Source organism: Asterias rubens, chromosome 16, assembly GCF_902459465.1.
Source record: "Asterias rubens chromosome 16, eAstRub1.3, whole genome shotgun sequence".
NCBI lineage: Eukaryota > Metazoa > Echinodermata > Asteroidea > Forcipulatida > Asteriidae > Asterias > Asterias rubens.
In genome coordinates this window covers 9657798-9682691 of record NC_047077.1, presented here as the reverse complement: position 1 = coordinate 9682691, position 24894 = coordinate 9657798, and the positions used below count along the sequence as shown (strand labels likewise).

Genomic DNA, 24894 nt, shown 5'->3' with positions numbered 1-24894 from the left:
TCCCAAATAACATTAACATAAAATTGCATAATTAATGACTTCAATGTTAGTTGCCTGTAAAATGCATCACAATAAATAACCGCCCACCTAACACCTCCACCATTTTTACTTATGTATACTTTAATATAAGAGAAGAGTATTAAAACAAGCGAAGCTGTATCGTGTTTCATGTGATTCAATGCACAGTTTGCATACTTTGTCCGTTTAGACTGAACATTAAGTCAAGACTGGCCGCTGCATATACAAACAGATGGTTCTGTTTTGAAATATGAAGGTACTCCACAATGATATCTACGGTGACATATCAATAGAGTTTATTGAGGTTGTAGTTATGACGGGAAGTTAACACTTATTGTGTGTGTGTCTGATGGGGTAGATTTGCCCAACTTAAGGCAGGCTCGAGATACTATGGCGCTCGACTTGACAATGATGATGAAGACAGCCTTAGGTTTTAAATAACTGACCTATACGACTAGTCCGAAATTAGAACTATCTTCCGCGACCATACCTCAATTTATTGAACACATCAGTAGTTTAACTGCCTGTTTAAGTTTGAGACGCTACCCACTCAGCTACTTTTAACCGCCTCGCGTATCGTTGCCATACCAACAGCTCGATGTGAGTATTATATGCCCTTAAAAACAAAACTTCGACTTCACAATAATTCAATAATACAAAACTTAGATAACTAATTATGTTTTTTCATACTATTTGGTTGATCACAGGAAGCATACACACTGTCTGCGACTATCTTCTTAGCTCTGCAAATCAAGATTCCTTTAAAGGAACACGTTGCCTTGGATCGGACGAGTTGGCCAATAAAAAGCGTTTGTAACCGTTTTTTATGAAATGTATATGGTGAGAAAGATGTTTTAAAAGTAGAATATAATGATCCACACAAGTATCACTCAAAATTGCACGGTTTTCTTTTTACGTCGCGAACTATCACGGTCGGCCACTTATGGTAGTCAAAATTTTGACTCCCATAAATGGCCGACCGTGTTATAGAAAACCACGCAATTTCGAGGCATATTTGTGTGGATCATTGTATTCTACTTTTACATCCTCTTTCTAACCATAATGCATTTTGTAACAAACGGTCACAAAACGCTTTTCAAATACCAACTCGACCGATCCAAGGCAACGTGTTCCTTTAAAGTGGAGTTACAGTGAGACAGATGTAGTATATCCTGCTATTAATGCAAACATGAAATATCTTTACCGTTTTCACGAAGAGCCACTAACCAAGACAAAATTACAACTTAATATGGTTTTTACATGAAAAAAGATCATAATTAGGCTTGAGGATGTAACATTGTACACTTTGTCTCAAGTGTCAATTGCACGCCGTACTAAACAATACGACGAGTAGCCCTTTCTAATCAACGATAATCTGCAGCGCAACAATTAGCTCGGTTGAAAGCGTGCATCAAGTTCCACAAACAGACAATTGGCAATGGCCAAGTTTGATCTAAAATGCAGCTTTCTAATGTCAAGATTTACCATCACATCAAAACACCAAGCCTACCTTTTATATTCAGCGAACTTGAGTAGCGACAAGAACAGGCTGAAAGTGTGTAACTGAAACCTCGAGAGAAATACAGTACAGTCACCATTTCAAAGGGTAGAACATTTTCCCAAAGCAAACTACAAGCAGTCCAATTGCCTGTTATAAAAAGCTTCCTTCTTAAAACAAAAGCGAACATCGTGAATAAAGTTTCTTCAAACACGACAGTTTGCGTATGGAAGGCGTTGGATATTACTCTGCATCACATAATATCCATCATAGCGCAGACCAGAAGAGATATACCTACCACGTCTACCAAAGAAACTTTCAAAGTACAGCTGCGGGCTTCTCTCTAATACCTTTACACACCAGAATGGTCCCAAATGTCCACTCTGTCATCGACCAGCTTGCAATGCTACTCACAAAATGCTGTACGGTAGTTATGCGTAACATGTTGCCAACGGTACTCCAGTCACTAAAAAATTACAAAAAGGTTTACCACCAACACACCAGCACAGTTGAGTATAAATTGCAAAACATAATGCTGTATTGTAAGCAATGGTTTTACCAAGTTTGTGAGAGCCGTGCCTGTGAAGCCGATGTCGTGTCCAATGACAGAAACTTTTCAAAATTATAAACAGTTGTGGGTGATCTATGGGTGACACGGCTAATTTACCGTACAAGGTGAAGACTTCAAAAGGTAATTGTTCCAATGAAAGTTGTTGGCGGTAGTTGAACCAAATATAAGAGACGGCCTACATTGCAGCCTATTACAGTCTAAACTAGTACATACCTAACTCGTAGATTGCATGCACTTAGTGCATACTTTGGGTCGAATTAAGGTTAAGATAAGAGGAGGAATCATTTCTTTATTTCGATCAGTGGATCCGGGTCAGACAGCCAAAACAGAATTAAATAAAAGGATTTCAGGATGTTTCCAAATACGCTTATGACGTCATCATCCTGCAGTAAACTATCTGAGGAACTCATATCGGATGACACTTCAAGAGCTCCGTAGCTTTCTGTGATGTAAAGAAGATATTGCGATGGCCGTTGTTGTACACAGTTCAAAAACATTGTAAAACACCTTCAGAATATAAAGATTATTGCCACTTGATAAACTCATCTATTTCAAACGCAAACTTGATGTATAGAGATATTACGATGGCCGTTGTTGTATCACAGTTTACAACATATTTTTTTGTAAAGAAAACAAATCTTTTGAGTCAACTTCACTATATTAAGACTATTGCTATTATAAACTCATCTCTAATTCAAACCCTTTGCAAATTTGAGTTCGGGTTCCGGCACTGGCCTTATAGCAAACAATGTGTACTGTCAATATGTTTATTTCATATTTCACCGCTTGAGGGTTTCACAGAGTGGTTCAACACTGTTTGCTTGGATATGATATAACCATTTTAGCCCAGTTGTTTATATGCATAGGAGACTGGCTGCAATTCAGTCACGAAATAATTTCATGGTATAAAAATATAAACGCATGCATCTGTCATCGTTTCTACTGATTGTCACATCGTCGACCATCTCAAGAAAAAATATTACGTTTTTGAAATAATATTTACTTTTATTTAATTTATCCAAACAATCGTTTGACATTGCGATGAAAGCATTTTGCTTTTTGCAAAGATTCATCATTCGATTTTCGCCTCCATGTTGAACAATTAAATCAGTTTATTTCCATAGCAATTTCACTAGCACTCGTGACAAACGGTAAAACCCAAGAGTGCAGCCTCAAAATTGTATTGCCACCAATTGGGTTTTCACCGTACAGGAGACAGATTTTATCTATAGCAATTTGGCTTCTGTGGCCTCCGGTGTTCTTAAGCTGTAAACATCGCTGAGCGTTAGAAACATCGCTGAGCGTTAGAAACGATATCGTAATAAACTAGGTTCATACTCGTAAACAAAATAACTTTGTTTGTTGTTTTCAAATTTTGGGTCCTTTTGACATAGATGATTCCCGGTCAAACTGGCCCAACAAGTCCAGGACGTTTGTAGAGCATTGCCGAGAAAAATCTGTGTGTTAGCTAAACACGGTTGGGTCCTTAAATGGGGCCCAATCAGAACCCCAACTCCCAATCCGCATCAGAAATCCCAAACATCCAAACAAGAATACTACTGCCGAGACAATTTTGTTTGGTGAGCCATCAACAAATGGGTTCTTACATGGGTCCTGATCAGAACCCCAATTTTTAATCCGTATCAGATTTTCCAATAATCCAAATGAGAGTATCACTTGTTTTTTGATTGGTGCATCTGCAGGACTCGTTTGTCATGCAAGACACAATGCAATAAAAGTAATAGCTTCATCTTCATTGGGCATGACAACGATGTTCCAGCAGATGTAAAATGCATTCCGAAAAACTAGACCGATGTTTCAAAACTTTACCACCAATGCTAGAGTAACGTCTACGCTAAAAGGTTAGGTTCGATAGAATCTGACTTGGAAGTTTTTACCGAGTAGACAAAATGCTTTATATAATTATGCTCCATAATAAGGTTGACAATCGTATTATCTAACTACCAGTAAGTGTCCTAATCCATGTCCTAATCCAGTTTCAAATTGCCAGGGCAACAACGTTGCAATTATTTACAAGAGAAAATAGAACTAGCTGTTACAAAATGCCACCAACCAAAAGGGCCTATGGTATAGATTCAAGTAGTTAATGGCATGAAAGATGGGTTGGAATTGGAGGGAATCAGAGGGATTGTTTTTGACTACAAGAATTTGGAACACAACGAACAAAATGCTTAGATATTGTCTAGCCCTCGCTGTTTCTGTGTGCTTCCTTGCTCTTTTTCTCTCTATTAATGTTTTTACACTGCTTCTGTTACATTTTTGTATAACCGTATACCGTTTATGAGTGCTCATTTTCGGTAACTTATGGAATAAATGACAAGACTAAGCAGAAAACGAAAGACTCATCCGTGGAATAAGCCACTTCGGAATGTCAGTGGCGCACGTCTGTTAGTGATGACAACGCATTTTGTCTATCTCCCGTACCCTTTTGACAATACCCGCTGACCCGCTGGTATTGTCAAAAGGACAATACCCGCTGGTATTGTCAAAAGGTTATTGGAGATAGACAAAATGCGTTTCCAGCAGTAACAGACATGCGCAGCTGACATTCCGAAGTGGCTTATTCTACAGACTGGGGCGTTCCACAGGGAAATGTGTGTACAAAGTCTAACAGAAACTGTTAAGTGTAGAGGACAGACCCAAATAATAAATGTTTTACAATGATTTAATTTGATAAGGTTTTAATTTAAGGTGTCATTTAGCCTTCGAGAAAGACAGCTCAGGCTGAAACATCAGACCATTCAGTAAATTTGTGCAAATGTATACATGTTATGACAACCATTAGATAATGGTGCATCACTTCCTGCTTTTATGGTCAACCCAGTAAACAATAATGTCCTTATTAAAACTACAAAATTGCAAGATGAGAGGCGCAAGGAAACGGCGGGTGGGAGGTGGTGGGGAGTACCACTACTACGTAAATTGTGCTCATTATTCCTCCAGCCTCAATGGAAGAGCACAGTGCCGACAGGAATATGGTACATCATTAGTTTGCATGCGATTTGACTTCAGTTATCAAGAATAAGACAACATCATTTCCATTAACAATCTTCATCCCTCCAAAGGTACCCAATTACGTCTGGCTGATCAAATCAAATCGCCGGGCTATAACTACTACAAACTGACAGGTTGATTTGTCCCTAGTTTCATGTCGACCAATCGTCAATAAACGGCGCCTTGTTTCGAAACAAGAAACAACTGAAGTAGGATGTTTAACAAGAGTGTTGGTACATAGCAAACTTCCAGGATGTGAACTATATTGGAGGCTGTGGAAAACGCATGGCAGGTGAGGGGGTCTAAAAAGGCAACCAAGACTGTATACATAAACCTCGAATGGGAAAACACATTTACAGAACAGTCTTCGATGCACAGTATCAACATACACATGGATTTGTGGGATGGGATAGATTTGTTTTTCTCCTGAAATAAAATGTAGGTCACGAAGTTCTGCTCGCGAAAGTAGCATACGATACAGCTGTGCAATGAAAAGCAATGTTGATCTTGTATTGTCATCTCGAAATGGAAACTTAGCGGAACAAACACATCCGGACCGAATAAACCATATTATTATCTGCGACCTACTAAAAACTAGTACAATTCAATATTATTTCCCAGACATACAGAATGTTTTTTTTCCCAGAAACTGACATTCTAAAGCTCAAAACACGAGGCTCAAAACCACTGTGGATTAATAACTTACTAAAAAGAGAGCGCGAGAAAGAGGTGTATACATGCCATAGTAGGATGATCAAAGACCGGCAAGAAAAGAAGAGGGGGACCGCACCAAGGGAGATGACAAAATGAAATCACAACATAAAAGGAAAACCCAAAGAATATATGACAAGTCTAAGACGAGAAAAACAGCTAGAGGAGGGCTTTCACAAACTATTGTTACTATTTTATTATTTTTTAGTATTATTTATACAGGGTAGACTTTAAATCTGTGTCGAGGCAATGTTCTCCCTGGGATGGGGGAACTGAAGAAATAAAAGCAATACACAGAACAAGGGAGAACATGAAGGAGTGATGAACACAGCCTGATGAAAATGAATCAGAGAAAAAGAAACGAGAGAAAAAAAAACACATTGATGTTGTTGTTGATGAACATAATAGCAGACTCTTGATTACTGTGGAAGGCGTAGGCATATAGGACAAAGAAAACCCGCGAAGTGAAGATGATCGACAATGAGAAATGTTCACCCGTCCGTCTCAATTTGTATGTTCTAATCAGCAAATCAACGTTACGAACACGCATAAAACGCCAGCCAATCATTAACTGTTTATGATGCTTCTACAAAATATGGGCCTATCTTGATAGTTGGTTCGTGGGTTAAAGGGACTGGGTCGTCACGATCAAATCCTACCTGTGGCCAGATATGACGTCAAACTATTGGACGAAAGCTGCTCTTGGTTGTACGTTTTTAAGCACCAAAACTATTAGCCAAAGTCAAATGATCTACCTCTTTTTGTCCATGTAGTTAGGGCGTTGTTGGAGAGTGTGACGTCATATGCAAGGGGACGAATCCCTATATAGCTACGGGCTTGCTTTGATCTTGACGACACAGCCCATTTTAATATTGAAATGGCCAGATAGTTGGAAACATGAAGACTTGTAGCGATTTCTCATATCTTAGAACAAGATAATTAATGTTTGAGGCTTTGCATGGTGTGAATAACAATAACGTACTAAAAATAAAACTAGACTTGCGGGTAGAACCATCTAATCATTCTCTTTTGAGGGAGTATTAGCTCTAAAAAGAGCCAATTTGGTCTCGACGTTTTGAATATTAGACTCTGGTCTTTTTACTTTTTTCTTGAAGACGAGCAGAGTGTACGGTTCAAAACGTCAAGACCAAACCGGCTCTTTTTAGAGCCGACACTATCTCCAATCTTATTTATAGTTTATTTCTTAAGCCAATTTATCAAACCATTTCAACCATGGCTTAATACTAACAAACACTCGTCAATCATAGGTCATCCAAGTCACAAACAGTCAGCTTTAACAAAGTCAGTTACACAACGGAGGCTGACATGCAACCCCCTTATTTAAAGGCACTGGACACGTTTTGTAAATATCAAAGACCAGTATTATATTCTTGGTGTATCCCAACATGTTCAAACAACAACAAATCTGTATTTTTTTTTAGCTCAGTTGATAACCGAAGTTACAAGAGAATAATGCAAGAAAAAACAACCCCGTTGCATCATTTCCTGTACTTTCAGATGCACAATAAAATGGCTTCAGCTGAAGTATTTTGTCAATTGAGTGAGAAACGTATACCCCTCTCTCAAAAACTACTTCAGAGGGAGCAGTTTCTCACAATGTGTTATACTATCAAGAGCTCTCTATTACTCGTTACCAAGTAAGTGTTTATGCTAAAACTAATATGAGTAAAGACCAAAAGTTTTCAGTGCCTTTAACAGAGTCAATTACATTGAGACAAGCACTCCACATGACAGTAAGTTATATCTTAGTGGAGTCTGTTTTGCAACAAACTGTCAAATGCCACTGGTTTATAAAGCCATTCACCGGTTAACATTCCCCTTCCCTCCCACCGTCATGTTTTATCACCAAGGGTCACTATACCTCCCAGAGTGTCTGCATCATTGCTAATTTACGGCCAGCTAAATGTCAAGTTCACTCCTTATTAAAAGTGTAGACACGCAAACGTCGTGCGTGCTTTAACTTGCTGTTTGTTTTTTATCCATTCAATAATAAATAAATCTTCGGGGAGTTGGTCGACAGAATCCCGGTGGCACTGGCCAGAAGTGAAAGCTGTCAACCACGGGAGTTTTGATATTATTGGGAGGGAGTTATGACTACTTATGTTTTATACACTCAAGTATCTCTCCTTTCTAGTTGACCCCAATAAATAAATATGTGTATTGTTTTTTCTACCAAAGTTGTTAAATGTATTGTTTGTTTAGCTGGCAACCGCCAACTTTTCATAAAAACATTGGTTTATTAAACATCAGTTTTATGAATTGCATTAGAAAAAAGAAGAAAGATGTAACAAGGAAGCAAAAACTGAAAAAGATGAAGAGGAAAAGTGCGATGGAAGAGGAAGAGGAAGAAGACAGGAAGGAGATGAGGAAGGTAGTAAGAAGATGAATATTAAGGAGGAGGAGAAAGATGGAAGGGAAGAAAGAGAGGGAAAATAAGAGGGAGAGGTAGATGGAAGAGGAAGAAGGAGAAGGGGAGGAGAAGAGAAAGATGGGAGGAAGATGGAAGAGGAAGATGGAAGAGGAAGAGGACAGAAAGATGAAGATAAATACAACGATGATACAAAACAACTGATAAGAAGCAGACAGAGGAGTTCCGCGGCATCTAACCTTTTCGGCACGTTTGATATGTCATGAATGTACACGGAGCCCTTCTTTGATGGCGAGGTTGCGCGTTACTAACAGACACTGCACGAGGTGCGCATTTTCACACAATCTACTAATCATCGCACACTGTGACACATTGATAACACACGCATCAGTTAAGACCATCTGAACAATTATGTCAGTTGGAGCTCGCTGTGATCAATCTCGTGCCAGTAATGTTGTATCCATAAGCCGGCAAACGACTTGGGCAGGCTGAGAACATTGTCTCAATACTTTTAAAATGTATTCTGCGGCACATGGGGCCGTTATCGAGTGCTCGTTTAATCTTGAGATATTCCGCTCTTTTGAACGAGGGACTGATTAATGTCTTTCCTTTACTTTCCTGCCTCAATGCCATCTGTTTCTGTCTCTGTTTTTACGCCTTTCCTCAATCCTTCCTTATTGTTAATCTAATTTCATTCATCAATTTCACACGATTGAACGTTTTTTAGATGCGGTGTGCATTCTCTAACGGGAATTTTGCAGGGCACAAAATTTATAATAATAAAATTTAAAATATAAAATAGTGAATATTAGGATGACATCAACAGTAGTAGTTCCAAGGCATTTCAACCCACACAGTTCGATGTTTTAAATCAGTGGCAAGACAAACGAGCAGCGAATAATCATCACAAAATTTCGACCCCTTTGCCATTTTTCTTGTCATGCTTGTTTCGCTCACAAGGGAAAATTTACTCGATGGAAATTAATAACCAACTTTGTCTTAATCCATTTTCCCCGAAAATGCGTAGTTTTACTTTTACTTAGCGAACTAACACGGTCGGCCATTTTATGGGAGTTAAATATCCACTTAGATATTAATTGAAGGCTAAAACATTACGCCGATCTTGGCAAGAAAAGGCAAAGATCCACCAACAACAGTCGCGAATTATTTTTGTTAAAACGTATAAACTTCAAATTGTAACAAATTTAGGGTTACAACAGTAACACAATTTAACCTTAATTTCTTTCTGAATACAGTAACCATTGGGCAGAAACAAAATAATACGAATTTCCTTTTCAACATCCTCAAATCAGTGGATACATACACGATCCTTAAAGTCTACACCGTGAATGCGTCCCTATACAACACTCAACGAATTTCCTCGTAGCATCCTTTTAAAAAATTTAGGTTGCCTAATGCACAACGCAACCAGCGAAAGAATAAATACCACATGGGAATTTCAGTGATGTTTTCTTTAGATCGAAGGATAGCCTTCTGGAATACTTCAGGGACAAGTGAAGTTAAAAGACGGATAAGATAAAATATAGTTGGAAGCACTTTTAATTTAATTTAATTAATTTATAACGGGAGACAAATCCACAATCAAGGTCGCCATAAAAACGCAGGTTGCACTACATAATAATAACACGCAGTGCAGACGGTGGGTGTATGTTTTGATTCAGGTAGTCAACAAAGTCATCACTTCTAGATCATGATTTTTATTTTACTAGTACAAAAATAACTTGGGACCGAATACTAATGCCTGTGGTGTTTCCCCTACAGAATTCGGTGTTGTACCGAGTGTATAGTGATTTACTCACATCGGTGTATGGGTAAAAAAAACTGAAAGCTGTTGTATCCGCGATGGAAATAAATCTGTTAGAAAGATATCTTTGGTTTAAAGCCATTATACACTTTCGGTACAGACAACAAATTTAAAGTTCACTGATTTACAAATAATTCAAACGGTTTACAGAAGGTAATGGTGAAAGACTTATCTTGAAATATTATTTCATGAAATGCTTTACTTTTTTGAGAAAACATTAAAACAATATCAATTCTCGATAGCGAGAATTACGGATTTAATTTAAACACAATGTCATGACACGGCGAAACGTGGGGAAACAAGGGTGGGTTTTCCCGTTATTTTCTCCCAACCCCGATGACCGATTGAGCCTCAATTTTCACAGGTTTGTTATGTTATATATAAGTTGTGGTACACGAAGTGTGGGCCTTGGACAATACTGTTTACCAAAAGCGTCCAATGGCTTTAAACGTGTTTGATTGTGTATAATCCAACATACATGGTTTCAGATTGGATATCTTCATTTTTGTTTCAGGCATCGCACATGTCGCGGTTTTTAAGAACAAGTTTTTTCAGAATCTTGCACTATTATCAAATTATAAAATGATTTGATATCTTCTAGGTACTTAATGTTTTCACACTGCAGTTTTCAAGCATTAGATTTATGCAATGGTATCTATAGTTTATAAGAAGTACAAGCTTTCAGAGTCTTTCGCGATTTGCGATCATTGTCGAAAGTAACGTGAAATGGTATCAAGTTTATTCGAAGCAACTTTCAAATCTTTCTGAAACATCACTTTCACTTTCGTTTGCCTCTGTCGAATGACAGTCAAAACGTTATAAGGATAAACACCGGGGAACATTAATAAAGACAAATCCTTAAAGGCAGTGGACACTATTGGTAATTGTCAAAGAGTAGCCTTCACAGTTGGTGTATCTCAACATATGCATCAATCGGTCATCGAACATCAAGTTCTAAACTTGAGGTCTCGAAATCAAATTCGTGGAAAATTACTTCTTTCTCGAAAACTATGGCCTTCAGAGGGAGCCGTTTCTCACAATGTTTTATACCATCAACCTCTCCCCATTACTCTTCACCGAGTGAGGTTTTATGCTAATAATTATTATGAGTAATTACCAATAGTGTCCACTGCCTTTAATCAATAAGGACTTCATCAATGTGAAGTAATCCCAATTAAGCTCTACAATTGAAATTATTGCAACCAAATCAAAACCGACAGCATTAAGAACATACCGATATAGAATACTCCCAGGTGAAATTAAAAAATAAGGCATTGGACGGACGGGGCAGCTCTAAGACTGATTCCAATTAGGACAAGCAAATATCATTTCATAAGAAACTGACGTTCTACACAAATAAACAGAAATTCCAGTACCTTGAAGTGTTTCCTTTTACATCTTTGTTCAGCAACACAATTGCCATCAACTGCCAGCCTCCCCCTGCACTGAGTAAAATGTCATCTCTTTATCCCTTGCTCTGACCGCTCATCTCAACTCCAGGCTCAAGTATGAGGTGTGGTTAGAAGTTCGCTTTCCCAGCGACAAACAAGTTGGTGTAGATATCACCAAAATGGAGCAACAAGAACCCACACTGCTACGGGCAGCAAAATGTTCTAGTATTAGAAGACACCCAACGAGATGGAGAACGAGTCACACAAGAACGGCCCGCAAACTGTCCCGCCTTTAGCCTGCAGAACGAAGTACACGTCCCGACCTATAGACATCCCCCGAAAATGCTCGTCGTAACACATCACTTGGGTGTTTCAAATATGAATACCATCAAGGCTAGCTGTGCCGTCACCGTCTTCACTAATCGACGTGACACGGTGGTTCATTTTAAGACTTGTAGATGATGTTACTTACAGGCTGCTCCAACTCGTTATTAGTTCCCCTCCCCGTTTTCATTACCATAAAAACACGGATGGGGCGATCGTACACGGCCTTGTGGCAAATTCCAGAGTTCCTGTTTTCATCAAAGATGGCCAAAGCATAACCAGGAGCAGCCTTAACAAAATATGTAGACATGTTCGTTGCAGGGTATTCAACATTAGCATGGTATATCTGTTGTGGGAGAAAATGAAAGTAATGTTTCTGAATGGAGTAACCGGGGGGAATTATCAATCGCTGAATTTAATTCCCTGAGTGTTGGAAATTAATGAAGGATCACGAGCTGAACACTGTCGTGTTTGCAACGCCTGCAGATAGTCTATAGTTCTATGAAATGCACAAGAACAAATTTCAGTACAAATTGATTATTCCTTAAGAATGTTTGGGCGCAATTGATTCTTATCCCGGACAAATAATGAAAGACTCATGACACAAGGTATTTGTTGTTCGCTGTCTAGCACGGGCAGGGTCAACATTTATTTCTCTCAATTTTACTCTTTTGTTCAACAGAAAACATTTCAACATTGGAAGGAGTCAGCCAACTCAAAAAAGGTTTACAACAAAGTGGACAAAATGCCACTACACACAATTCTTTACCTCCAGTGATAATACTTGAGGAACTTCCTGATGTCTACCTATATTTTTTCACACCAGGGGACACATACGTCATTATAAACATCACGAATTCGTTGACGATCTAAAGCCAATTTCACGGAACTCTACGCAACTGCATGAGTGCACTTGTCTAATAATGTCGTGTGAGCTTGGTGTACAACTTACGCAATAATTGTCTCGCAAGTCGTGGACGACACCCTTTGCCCCAATGCATACCAGCCTTTCACAAAATGGTTTAATTTTACACACTACGTTATGACATCAAGTGTCTTAACCGAGTCTATCAATTGGTGAATAAGCCGAACTACTCACAGACTGTATTCATTCCAGGTCAGAGTACTTTACTAATCAACACAAACAAATAAACAAACAACCAAATATTTACAGACTTTAATTTATCATGTATCTGTTCCGAAGAAACACTCTATTTCACTGAAACTTGAATCCTTTCAAAGTGTAGTACCCTTAAGTAAACCATCGGCGGCTAGACGATCAACAGCATTCACCAGTAAACTCAATACGTTCATTTCATAAAAGAACGTAAACCTCCAACTGTGTTCAACTGCGGGTAAAGTCAATAGTGTATTACGCCAAGTGCTTTTAAAGGGAAGGTACACGTTTGGTAATTTCTCAAAACAAATATTAACTTCAAAAATGACTTGGTAACGAACATTGGAGAGCATAAAACATTGTGGGCAACGACTCCCTCTGAAGTAACGTAGTTTTTGGAGGAAAGAGGTTATTTCTCACTAAAACAATGCAAAGTGTAATCTGAGTCCAAGCAACACCGGCAACCACATTGGAGCATTATTTTTTAACCGAATGTGGTACAGAACTATACCTGGACATATCAACTACAGAATGACGTCAATATTGGCAGCTTGAGTCGGATTTAAATGTTACAGAGTTTTCACAACATGCATTACGGTAAAAAAAATAAACGGCGCTTGTGCATTATGGCCAATTTGTTTGTTTAGTATCAACGGAAAGTCACGTTTGAATTTAAAATAGAACTTTTCATACTTGTTTTCAATTTTATTTCGTTTCCGATTTTAGTGTTAGCATGTGATAACCCGAACGAAAACACCAAACATTGTTTCAATTAGACGAATACCTTGAACCTTTAACGGAAACACAAGTCGCATGTCTTAAATCTTCGTTTTCATGTCTTAAACAAGTTCAAAACTCGCTCATGACTAAATCATGTATGGTACATAGTCACTTTAACTAAGTGTCATTCTTGATCATGCTGATGGCAAGGTTGGATATCTACGTGGACATTTGTCCACCAGGGAATGAAAGCGCGCGAATTTCACACCTCCCAAGCAATAAAATGTTAAAGGTAATAAACCTTTGTAATTTGAGGGAGTCTTATTCCAATGACATATTTGTAAATAAACACAACCACATTATTTCTTCGAGCTGGATGGCCTGGTTTTCGAAAGTGGCACTAAAACAGGCATTCAATTTCGTTTAATGCATGAGCAATACTTTTACTTCATGCGATTTAAACGGACACGTTGCCTTGGATTGGACGAGTTGGTCTGTGAAAGCGTTAGTCATAAAAAGCTTTTGAATATAAGAAAGATGTTTTAAAAGTAGAAGGTTCCGCATACGTCGTAAACTAACACGGCACGCCGATTTGTGGAGTCAATTTTTTTACTCAGAACAGTGGCCGACCGTGTTAGTAAGTAAAAGAAAAATGTTGAGGCATAAGTGTGTTGTGATCATGTTGTTTAACTCATTAACATCGTTTGAACCATATGCATTTTATGACAAATAGCTTTTCGCTTAAATCTTGCGCGCCTACTCTCTAACTGTATCCTAATGCCACACAACCTACGCAGCAGGTTTGTCATCTTTGGTCGATATAAAGATACAACACTTTTCACTATAGCATCGAACAAGTTCATAGTTTGTTTTCTGATTGAGTACAACAACACAATGCCTATCGGCGTACAAGAAAACTACGCGTCAATAAAACAGCGTAACTAAAGGGTTTGGGTACATTTAGTACGACACAAAACAAAACAGATATACATTAGTGACGGTATGAGGGTTCCTTTCAAATATTACTTGATGATGTATGTACCTTTTTTGAGGAATGGGTAAAACAATTCCACGAAAATAACTTAAGCATGCATCACGGATTTACGCGACTTGCCAGAAAACTATGATGACTGAAAAAACCGGTGACTCATGAAGTTGAAACTTTCATATCATGTAAATTATATGACTACATCTTCATTCACAGTGAGTAGGGATTCGTGTAATGATTCCAAAACTTGATCAACAAAAGGTACCAAAACCTTTGGAGGCAATTTTTCTTTGGGAACATAATTACAGAGATCAATGTCATAATCCGGAAACTTTTATTACCTTCGGGTAATGTAGTAATTCAACAGTATCAATTCAGTTTGCCCATGCTTCTATGAAAAAAACATAAACTCCAATTAAAATTTATTTTTTACAAAGTATTGTCAGAAAAATAAAATAAAGCTGAGTTATGTGGCATTAAAAGGTAAGAATTGCACATATCTTTTTAAAAGGGGTACGGAAGGTTTTGTTGATAACAGTCCACACCTTCTTGAACAGCGAGTGCAAATGTCGGGTTCAACAAGGACCTGTACAATGCTATTGGTTCATTAACCTATGTTGTATACCTTGCAAACACACGGGTCTCTGCTTAACTCATGCCTAGCAGTTCTAGCGAGGAAAGCTATACATACCCTGGTCACGCATACTACCACACGGCTGTCTTAGTGCCAAAGACGTGAGCAACATTAAACAGTGCAACCACAGAGTGCAGCCAATTCATTCACCGACAGGTCCGAGACGCAATGTCCAACTGTAGTGTACGGAGCTCTGGAAGTGCCATCCAAACATGTTGGGATCGTGCCATCTTCAAAATAGTTTATCTGGGTTCGATGACATCCTACGAGTCGGAAGTTGTCTTTACACTGTAATTTAACTAAAAATGTATCATCCCATAATGAATTATCTTTGGGAGTCGATCAGGATGTCGTCAACCCTGAAATAATCGAGTTTTCGACAACTTACTTTCACGATGTCGACATCACTAGAGCAGACGGGATGACGACCTCTTAACTTCAGGAAGTGGTTCACCCGAGATAAATCCTCCAAGAATTTTGCCATCTTACGTTTATAATGTTGTTCTTCTGCAGTTTATTATCTCGGGATCTCAACATGTATGATGGCACTTCCAGAGCTCCGTAGTAGTAATACCAATGATGTGTCTTTATCAAGCCTCTCTTTCTGTCTGCACTTATGGTTAGATCTTTTAACTCTCTAAATCCAAGGGTTCTCGATTAACAAGTAAATATGGAAACATGCTGAGTATATTTCCGCTGAGAAAAAGGGCAGAAAAGGGCAAAAATAATGTCACTTATGCGAATTTAATCATAGCGTTATAACTTCTGCAGATTAGAAGTGATACACTTTGAAGATTGTTCGAAACTACATCCTACAATTCAACACATCAGCTTCCCGGCTCCTAGTATTTTCAAGGTTAAATTGGAAAGCAATTAACATTTTTTAACCCATGTTAAACCATGGATTAACTTGTAATCATAGGTTTGGCCCTTAAAGACATTCGACACTATTGGTAATTGTCAAAGACCAGTCATCACACCTGGTGTTTCTCAACATATGCATAAAATAACAAACCTGTGACAAATTTGAGCTCCGTTGGTCGTCGAAGGTGCGAGATAACAATGAAAGAAAAAACACTCCTGTGACGCGAAGTTGTGTGCTTTCAGATGCTTGATTTCGGGACCTCAAATTTTAATTCTTAGGTCTCGAAGTCAAATTAGTGGACAATTACTTTATTTTCAAAACCACGTAACTTCAGAGGGAGCCGTTTCTCACAATGTTTTATACTACCAACCTGTCCCCATTACTCGTTACCAAGTAAGGTTTCATGCAAATAATAATTTTGAGTAATTACCAACAGAGTTCCCCTCCTTTAACGCAACATTGCATAATTATACGGGAAACTTACCTCTGGCGCCCCTCCGTTTTGTTTGATTAGGTTGTCGTTCTACTTTTAAAAGTGAAACCAAATATTGTATTTAAGATATTTTTGCGAGATTGTGTATCATATATTCTTGTAAATATGAAACTTAGATGGACTCGGAAAGTACTTATGAACTATTGTTTGAATGTTTCAACCAGGTGATAGTTATGAGCAGCTGTTATTAAAGCTCCATCATGTCATGTTAGCCTTAATGCCAGACGCTGTTCTGCTAATCTTACGACAGGCATGCCACTACACCTATGTTTTACTCATATAGAACAGCCTCAACTAAACACATGATATGCAGACGATATATATGCGCCATGTAACATGATTCGTACATAGTCTTTGCTTCAGCTTACTTATTCTTGTACTTTGTCATTAAGTGCGTTGAGATCAATATATGCAGGTCATTTGTATAACAAAAACAAAAAGTGCATGCAGTTAACATGATCGTAACTGAAGACATTTATATTCGATACTCAACTCCAGTTAGGTTGATTAAAACACATCAAACAGTTTGAAGGCACTGTACACGTTTGGTAATGCCTGTGTTCTCAGTTGGTGTATCCCATCATAAGCATAAAATAACAAGCCCGTGGAAATTTGGGCTCAATTAGTCATCGAAATTGCGAGACAATTATTAAAGAAAAAACACCCGTGTTGGACGAATTCGTGTTCTTTCAGTTAGGAATAAAAGACTAGAAGCCATTTAATATTTAAGTGAGAAATTACCTCTTTCTAAAAAATTACGTTACTTCAGAGGGAATAGTTCCCACGATGTTTTATACTATCAACAGCTCTCCATTGCTCGTTAACAAGTCAGTTTTGAAGTTAATATTTGTTTTGAGTAATTACCAAACCTGTACCTTCCCTTTAATTAGCCTCGATGACAACGCGATGAACAGGAAAAGAGAAGGCATGTTCCGTTTTTTAGATTTTCAGAGGTATGAGGGAAACCCGTGTACTCAGATGGAGACCGATAACCCAATCCACATACAAAGCTCTGGTCTGATGTAGGATTCGTACCAGGGTCCAGAGATGAAAGTCAAGGAAACAAACCACTGAGCCAACATTAACTAGTGCATGGTTTTAGACAAACATCAGCTTTCCTTTACGTGTATTAACGCACGGAACAGAGGAATACTAACAGCACAAATTGTAATCTACCGTTCGGTCTAACAACGTTTCAAGAAACGCAAACCAGACCGGTTTCTTCAAAAACATGCTGCATTCACAGGATAGAACTCTCGTGTAACTCGAGGCTTCTCCCTGCGCAAACATGAGATAGTGATTCTAGCATTCAATCAAACAAGCAAGACAACAAGAAGAAAAACAAAACATAGTTCAAAGCGTCGGTGACAGCAGGTGAAAACTGTGAGTCGTGAAATTAAAAACAAACAGTGCCACTTTTACGAGGCTGTTTTTACATATTATCCGTTGACATGTTTATTCTCAAATGCATTTATATTGCCGACGACATCTCACATAAGACCCTGTATTTGTCTGCGCATCAACAAAAAAAGAGCTTGTTTCTTAGCGTCAGTAAGTTGTTTGTTTTCACAATGTGGCGTTGTTGTAGGACATTGAAAACAAATGAATATCGTCATGTATCCTGAACATAGATGTGCCGTCTTTCGTTGCCTTCATCAGGGGGGAAAGTGACGGGTGTTGTTCTTCATAACACTCGGTTCACACTGAGGTCCCATACACTTTTTCTCCCTGATCAGTTTTCATCAGTTGCCGTTTTCAGGATGGCTGTGGTGTGATCTGACAAAACTGCGTAACATAATATCGTAGGGTATGGAAATAGATATAGGATCTCGTCTTCAAAACACTCGGTTCACACACAGGTCCAGTACTCTTATCTCTCCAAGTTTTCTCCCTGATCAGTTTTCATCAGTTGCTGCTTTTGGAATTGCTGTCGTGTGAGTTGACAAAACTAAGTAACATGGAACCGTAAGGGTATGAAAATAGATATAGAATCTGTTCCAGACGTCTGATATACGATATGCAAGAATGTGTACAACCTTTGGTGAGATTGCTGCTCACAGATGTGCAGATAACTTTACATGATATATTATTTTATTTTATTTTAATTCTTTGGACATTACAACAATTATAGAAACAAGCTGAGGCCGTCCCGGGAAAAGCAAAAGGCACAAAAACTGTCATAAAAAGATGTGCCCTCCCAGACCTTGCTGGTAAAAGAGGTAAAAATGTAGATACTATAAAACACATAAATCTGAAATTGTATAAATACATGATTGAGCCAAGGAGGCTCACTGATGACAAGAAGCAGGGGAGGAAAGTGTAATAGCAGTAAATAAAAGTGAAGCATTAATGATCCCAACTTGTGATGTTCATACTTAACATAGCTTAGCAAACCCAAAGGTTCCGTCAAGCTTCAGCGTAACAGTGATTAATTCATTGGAGGCATTATTGGTCTTATTACCAAAATTATAAACATTATAAAAGTTGTCAATATTTCGCACGTTACACATAAACCATGCAAAATTTGAATAGAAGTTTCGCGTTAAAAACCCAAAGGAGAGAATAAATAAAACATAGTTAATGGTAGAGTACTTCATCACATGCAAATAGACAAACAGCATTGCATAATTTCGAGACCGGTATTTAAGAGGCTTTTAAGAATACATCGCCAACGTCATTCCTATTCGTAGCGTAGTTATCGTGCCAACGATGCTTGCCCAGCTGCCGTTTAACACACCGTAAAAACTTGTTCATAATAATAGTGGCTTCTTATATATAGCGCACACATCTGTCACTCAGTGACACTCAATGCAACAGCCAGTATTTTCCTGCAATGTATGTTGGACTAATATAAGTTTGAATTTTGAGACCTACTTCTTTTATACAATATCACCATGTCGCACCATCGCTATTGGTCAGAGCATTTCATCTATAAACACCGACCTGTGGTCAGACTGCCTTCTGTTCCGGAACTAAGGAGTGTGTCACACAGGTTTTTCAATTTAATTCAATCTACATTTATTTCCATTTTGGTAAAAAGGGAGAATAATTAACCACTTAAGTACTTGTTTAAGTCAAACTCAGTCAAGAACAGGTCAAGAAAACAATTAATGCAAATGAAATGAAAAAAATTAATGTAATGTATACGGAGCAATCGTTGGTTGAACACAATTGTCCAACAACCAATATGTGAACACACCTTTATTGTAAGAAAAGAACGAAATGAACGACATGAGGAGGGAAAGGGAAGAAAAGAAAAGTTTTCCTTACCTTCTTGACATTAAGCTTGAACTCTCCGATTCTTAAGAAGCTTGTCTCTACTACTACCCTTTGCCTCTTGTGTTCCTCAATCACAGAATCCCTCAACGCACAAACCACTGCCAGGAGTTATCTATTAATAGGTTCCGAATCCACGTGTTCACAGACACTGTTTGAACCATCCACACATTACGTCTACGCAAGATGTATGGTATCTCCCCTTTTCATTCACTTGATGCGTTGTCGCACTGCGTACGATCCCGCTGAGTCCGCGTTACCTGTAACCAAGGAAACAAAGTACACATTGTAATGATGGAGGGAGATGGTTTATAATCAGCATGCTGGGTGCACCACAAAATGTGGGCTCCCACCAGAAATCAGTTCTATATGCTAAAAACATATTAACAGGTATCTGAACCTCTTGAAAACAATATTTGGTAAAGCCAGACTCCTTTAAAAATCGAACCTTTACCCTTTTATAAAAGAATTGAGCCATTTTGAACCCAAAATGCTCCAGGTTGAAAGTCAACAACCCAATGAGCAATAACATCGGCAACAAAAAGTAAATATTTCATAAAACCCACGATCTTAAAATCTTTGCTTCCATAATCAGGAAGATTTCCAAATTAATTTGTTCACCAGAATTTTGTTTCTAATTTGACCATAACTCGTATGTGTTAGAAATACGTTCAACATAATTTGGAACAAGTTTCCATAATAAAAAAAATCAGGAAAAATTTCAAGAAAATGGAAATATTTGCAGGAAATATTTGCAGAAGGGGAATCAGTGAGAGTTTGCAGATGTGATATCATTATACTATTGCTTGAGGTTTGGGAGAGAGTGAACGTTTCCCACCATGGATTCGGACAGTGTTTTGGCCTTCAAAACGCCTCAGAAATACCACCTGTTCTATAAACTGTAGCTGGTATCTCCCCTTGCTGGTTGTTTCCCTACCTGCATTATACTGTAATTTTGCGCTTCATGAATTCCAGCTGTTAATATTACTTATATTACATAACGAAGGTAGCAACAGGTGCATTCATGCTCGTCTTCTCAAATCCAGAGTTATATAAGTGACCTCTGTTATTCGTTCATATGCTTTGATTTTTAAATAATTACTTTTAAACACGTGTTTTAAATCAATGCAGGTCTCGTTTAGCTTAGTTTAGACAACATACATGTTTATCAATATTGTGACGCTTAAGTAACGCTGTTCCATTTGCAAATTATTGTTTAGTTTTGTGTTTTGAAGAATATGTATATTATATATCAATATATTTACACTTAAAAAAAGAAAAAAAAAAATCTTATCCGACTAAAATTCCCTGCAGTGAATCCAAACATTTGTTTTTCTTTAAAACAATGGCATTTTCCAGGAGCAAGAACAATTGTGTATATTTTTGTTTTTACTCTGAAAGCTGAAACACTTACACGTGAAGCATGAGATAGGCCTGGGTTCAGAATGTGGATTTATAAGTTATACAGCCCCAATTCAAGGTTTTGCCTACAAAGGAACTATACACTGAGACGACAGCCCAAACTCATGGCTTTGCCAACCGAGGCATTATGTACTGACGGTCCATAGTATCCCAAGCACTGCAGGGAGGCCGTTGCGTTGGACCTGTACCAATCAGGCTATCCTGTGGTGATAATCGTTCTAAAATGCATGCCCCCCGTGAGAAAATAAATGGTTAAAAAACTCAGTTCCAGTCATTTTGGTTCACCTTTCTTCTTGAAGGAGTAAGTACAACAGTACAACGTGAACGTTAACGCGAAACCTATAGGATGCGTTCGTTTAGCTTCCCCGGGTCGACCCCAGTGTGTGGCGTTTTGTTTTTCCGGGACGAACGTGTGCAGATAATTACCCATGTTCGTCCTGGAAAAAAAAACGCCACACACCGGGGTCGACCCAGGGAAGCTAAACAAACGCACCCATTATAGCCTAGATGTACCGTGCCTCTATTAAAAACCTTGTGGCGAGTCTAACATGTGCCACTATTCCACTCCTTTCAGCATTCTATGCAACATCCGCAAAGACTTGTGCAGTTAATCAATGAGAAGGACATAATCCAAGTACACCGATTAAACTCTCTCAACACAAGAGTTCCGAAGGTGACATCGGAATTAAAGACATTTCCAGCGCAGATTAGAGCCAACGGGGGTTTCTATATTTTATTTTATGGTATTTGTTGCTTTGGTTATAGAAGCAGATGTGTTTGTAAAATGTGAAATGTCACCTCTGAAGATCACATTGACAGTTATGAAAATCCCGGGCAAGGGGGCAAGCCACGGGGTGTAGAGGCAGTGATTAGGAAGACCCCCACGTGTGATGATGATGATGATGTCGTATGCTATGTAGATCTTACCCCAAGTGTCTCTTTGCAGTGTTGGAAAAGATTTATTTTAATGAGGAAAAAAAAGCTTGAGCAGAAAGCAACCAAAAGGACATATTAAGGAGTTAATGCCAACAATAGGTAGTGTAGAGTATTTATCAAAGGCTAAAAAAAGCCAAACAAACATCCATAATTTTACATTTTGTTTCAATCTTTTTTAAACTGTTGGGGGGGTATGATTTCCGTTTAAATAACTTATTTGATTCATCTTTGTTTCATTTGTTTGTCTATTTATTTGTTATTTATTTGCATTTTTATTTATTTATCTGTATACACTCATAATTTTTTTATATATTGTTTTTTTTTATAGAATAATTATTCATGTTTAATGGAGGGGGGGGGGGGGTCATTACGTTGTTGACCCTTTCGTGCACAGATTACAATCCATAATTTTTGAATTAAAGAGTAAAGTTCCTGAAGCTTCATTAAATTGGTTTTGTACACAACGTCTCGGTTCGTTTTAAGTTAGACCGTCTAAACCATTATGCCGAGATGTCCCATTGACAGTAAACAAGTTGAAGATGATTGTAGACAGACTCTATCCTTGTTATATTTGCTTTCTATGATCTCCTGGTTTTTTAAAGAGCCAATAAAGGATGATCTCAATATGTCAACTATTACCTTTTTATGGCAAAATAGACATCGTAGATACCGGTTAATAACCATTTTACTCTCAAAATTTGCATTTAATAATAAATATCTCTAATCAAAAATGCACCCGGCCACGCGGCTTTTTCAGCCGAGAGTCAAACACGGCTTATCTATTATAATGACCCTGGACGCCAGTGACGAATTTCCCCTATTGGTTTTAAACACAGTTCTCCAGCTTTGGCATTTCCACACCAAATAGCCGCCACTGACGTCACGATTCCTTTGTCGCGCGGGTTTGTTTGACCCCACGTTTTTCAGAAATTTGGCTTGGAGCGTTCTGGAGAAAACCCATTTTTACCATGTTAGAAAACAGTAATATCTATATATTTGAGATCATCCTTTATTGGTTATTTGAGTTTTCAACTTTACGCCAACAGCCCTAGAACTGACACTAGCAAAACTATTTTACAATTAAGTGCTACATCAACACATGTGATAAGTCTTCAGTATGGTATAAATAATGGGAGAGCTTTGAATGAACGATAGTAAATAAATAAAATCGGTAACATACATTTTAGTTCTTTGAATACAAGATGTTGGAACACATTCAAATTCAATCAAATGAAAGGATTCTGCGTGAGCGATGTGTTAGCGTGTGCTTTACACATAACATGCTTCAAACACGAATCAGTATTAACTAATAACGTAACAATAAATATAATATTTTCAAATTTAATTACAACCAGACATAAAATGTTCTAATTGTATAATTGCCAGTGTACTCAAAACGCTCCACGTTGCAAGTCAAAACCCCTCAGGACACATATTTTTCAATCATTCCTTTAAAGTCACGACCATCACAATATTGATGATGAGAAAGAAATCGTGGGTTTCCTTTTTGTCATGAGGTTTAGTGCGTGATTTTCACAACCTGGAAGTTTGCTGCCACCTATTGTCCCAAAAACTCTCACATAACCCCCATCTATTATAGATGATTTTAAGAAGTTGATACCTCTTGTAATAAGAAAACCTTAATCTTAATTAATTTATACCTGACTCTGTGATTAAAATTTAAGGAAAACAAAACAAACACATACGGACGTTTACCAAATCAATCATAAAACGTCAACTTCACCTACTGACCGTCTAATTAGGTGCTCTCTGTATCTTACAGAGTGGTTGTAACGTGACTGTTTATTTTAAACTTAGCAATAACCTAAGCGGTGTTTGAAACTATGGTACAGATGATAAAGCTAACCTAATAATAATTTTATAGGTACAGCCATATGTAAAACTTCCCCTTTTTTTTGTTTTACTTTTGGTTCTGAAAAAAAACGGTATGGTATCGAAATTTCAAACAGTGTATACCATACTCTTCACCTGAAGACGAGCAGCGTATACGTCGAGTCTACAGCGGGCTCTTTCCAAGGCCAACAGTTATCCAAAAAGATATTTCATATGGTCGTATCCGCAAGTTAACTTTTTATAAATTAAGTTCAGTTTCAGTTTACAGATATACTGTAGATTTAACAGTAATACTAATAGTTTTCACCGACAACATCCCTGATGTGACGAAACAATTTTACACCATTTAAAAAAAAAAAAAAGGATTCTCGTTTTACTCTCTAAAGCATTTTCTAATGAGATTAATTATTTCTGATGAAAATATGCTCCAGATCCATTCACCAGGAAATCCGTCCTTGACATAGAATAATAAGCGAAAATCGCTTGGTTACAGCACAATTTCTGTCAGTTTATGCAGTCGTTGACAAATATGCATTGAGGACGATACAGCCCGATGGCGCCAAGTTGAGGAACGGGGGCAATATAAATTGATTGACGAATGAGTGAGGCACGTACAGATAATGCATCTCCTAAAATGCTAATTTAGTTCCACAGTGCCCCCCAAGAAGACTGTTCATATAAAAAAAACGGTACACAACTATTAACCGCCGTACTCATTATTGAAAGATGTCCACCCAGTCAGGCATGGAATGTTTAAAGGTAAAGCATACCTTTGTTCGAGTGTTTAATAATGTCTCCTTATATAGCGCGCGTATTAGTCCTCGGTCAGTGACGCTCCGTGCGCTTC

At 38.0% G+C, this 24894-nt stretch overlaps 1 protein-coding gene across 7 annotated transcripts in view; it reads right to left on the bottom strand.

The window, feature by feature from the left end:
• LOC117300792 (growth hormone secretagogue receptor type 1-like) overlaps positions 1–20079 on the bottom strand; it is a 63595-nt gene extending 43516 nt beyond the window's left edge. For 5 of the 7 annotated variants that reach the window (XR_004520220.1, XM_033784593.1, XM_033784597.1 and 2 more), the window contains exon 1: positions 19830–20079. The gene's annotated coding sequence lies outside the window, so the exon portion shown is untranslated. Of the gene's footprint in view, positions 1–1814; positions 1859–11403; positions 11736–19829 lie in introns of those variants that run through there. The other 2 variants (XM_033784594.1, XM_033784595.1) reach the window with 2 other exon arrangements.
• Between the last annotated feature and the right edge of the window lie 4815 nt (positions 20080–24894).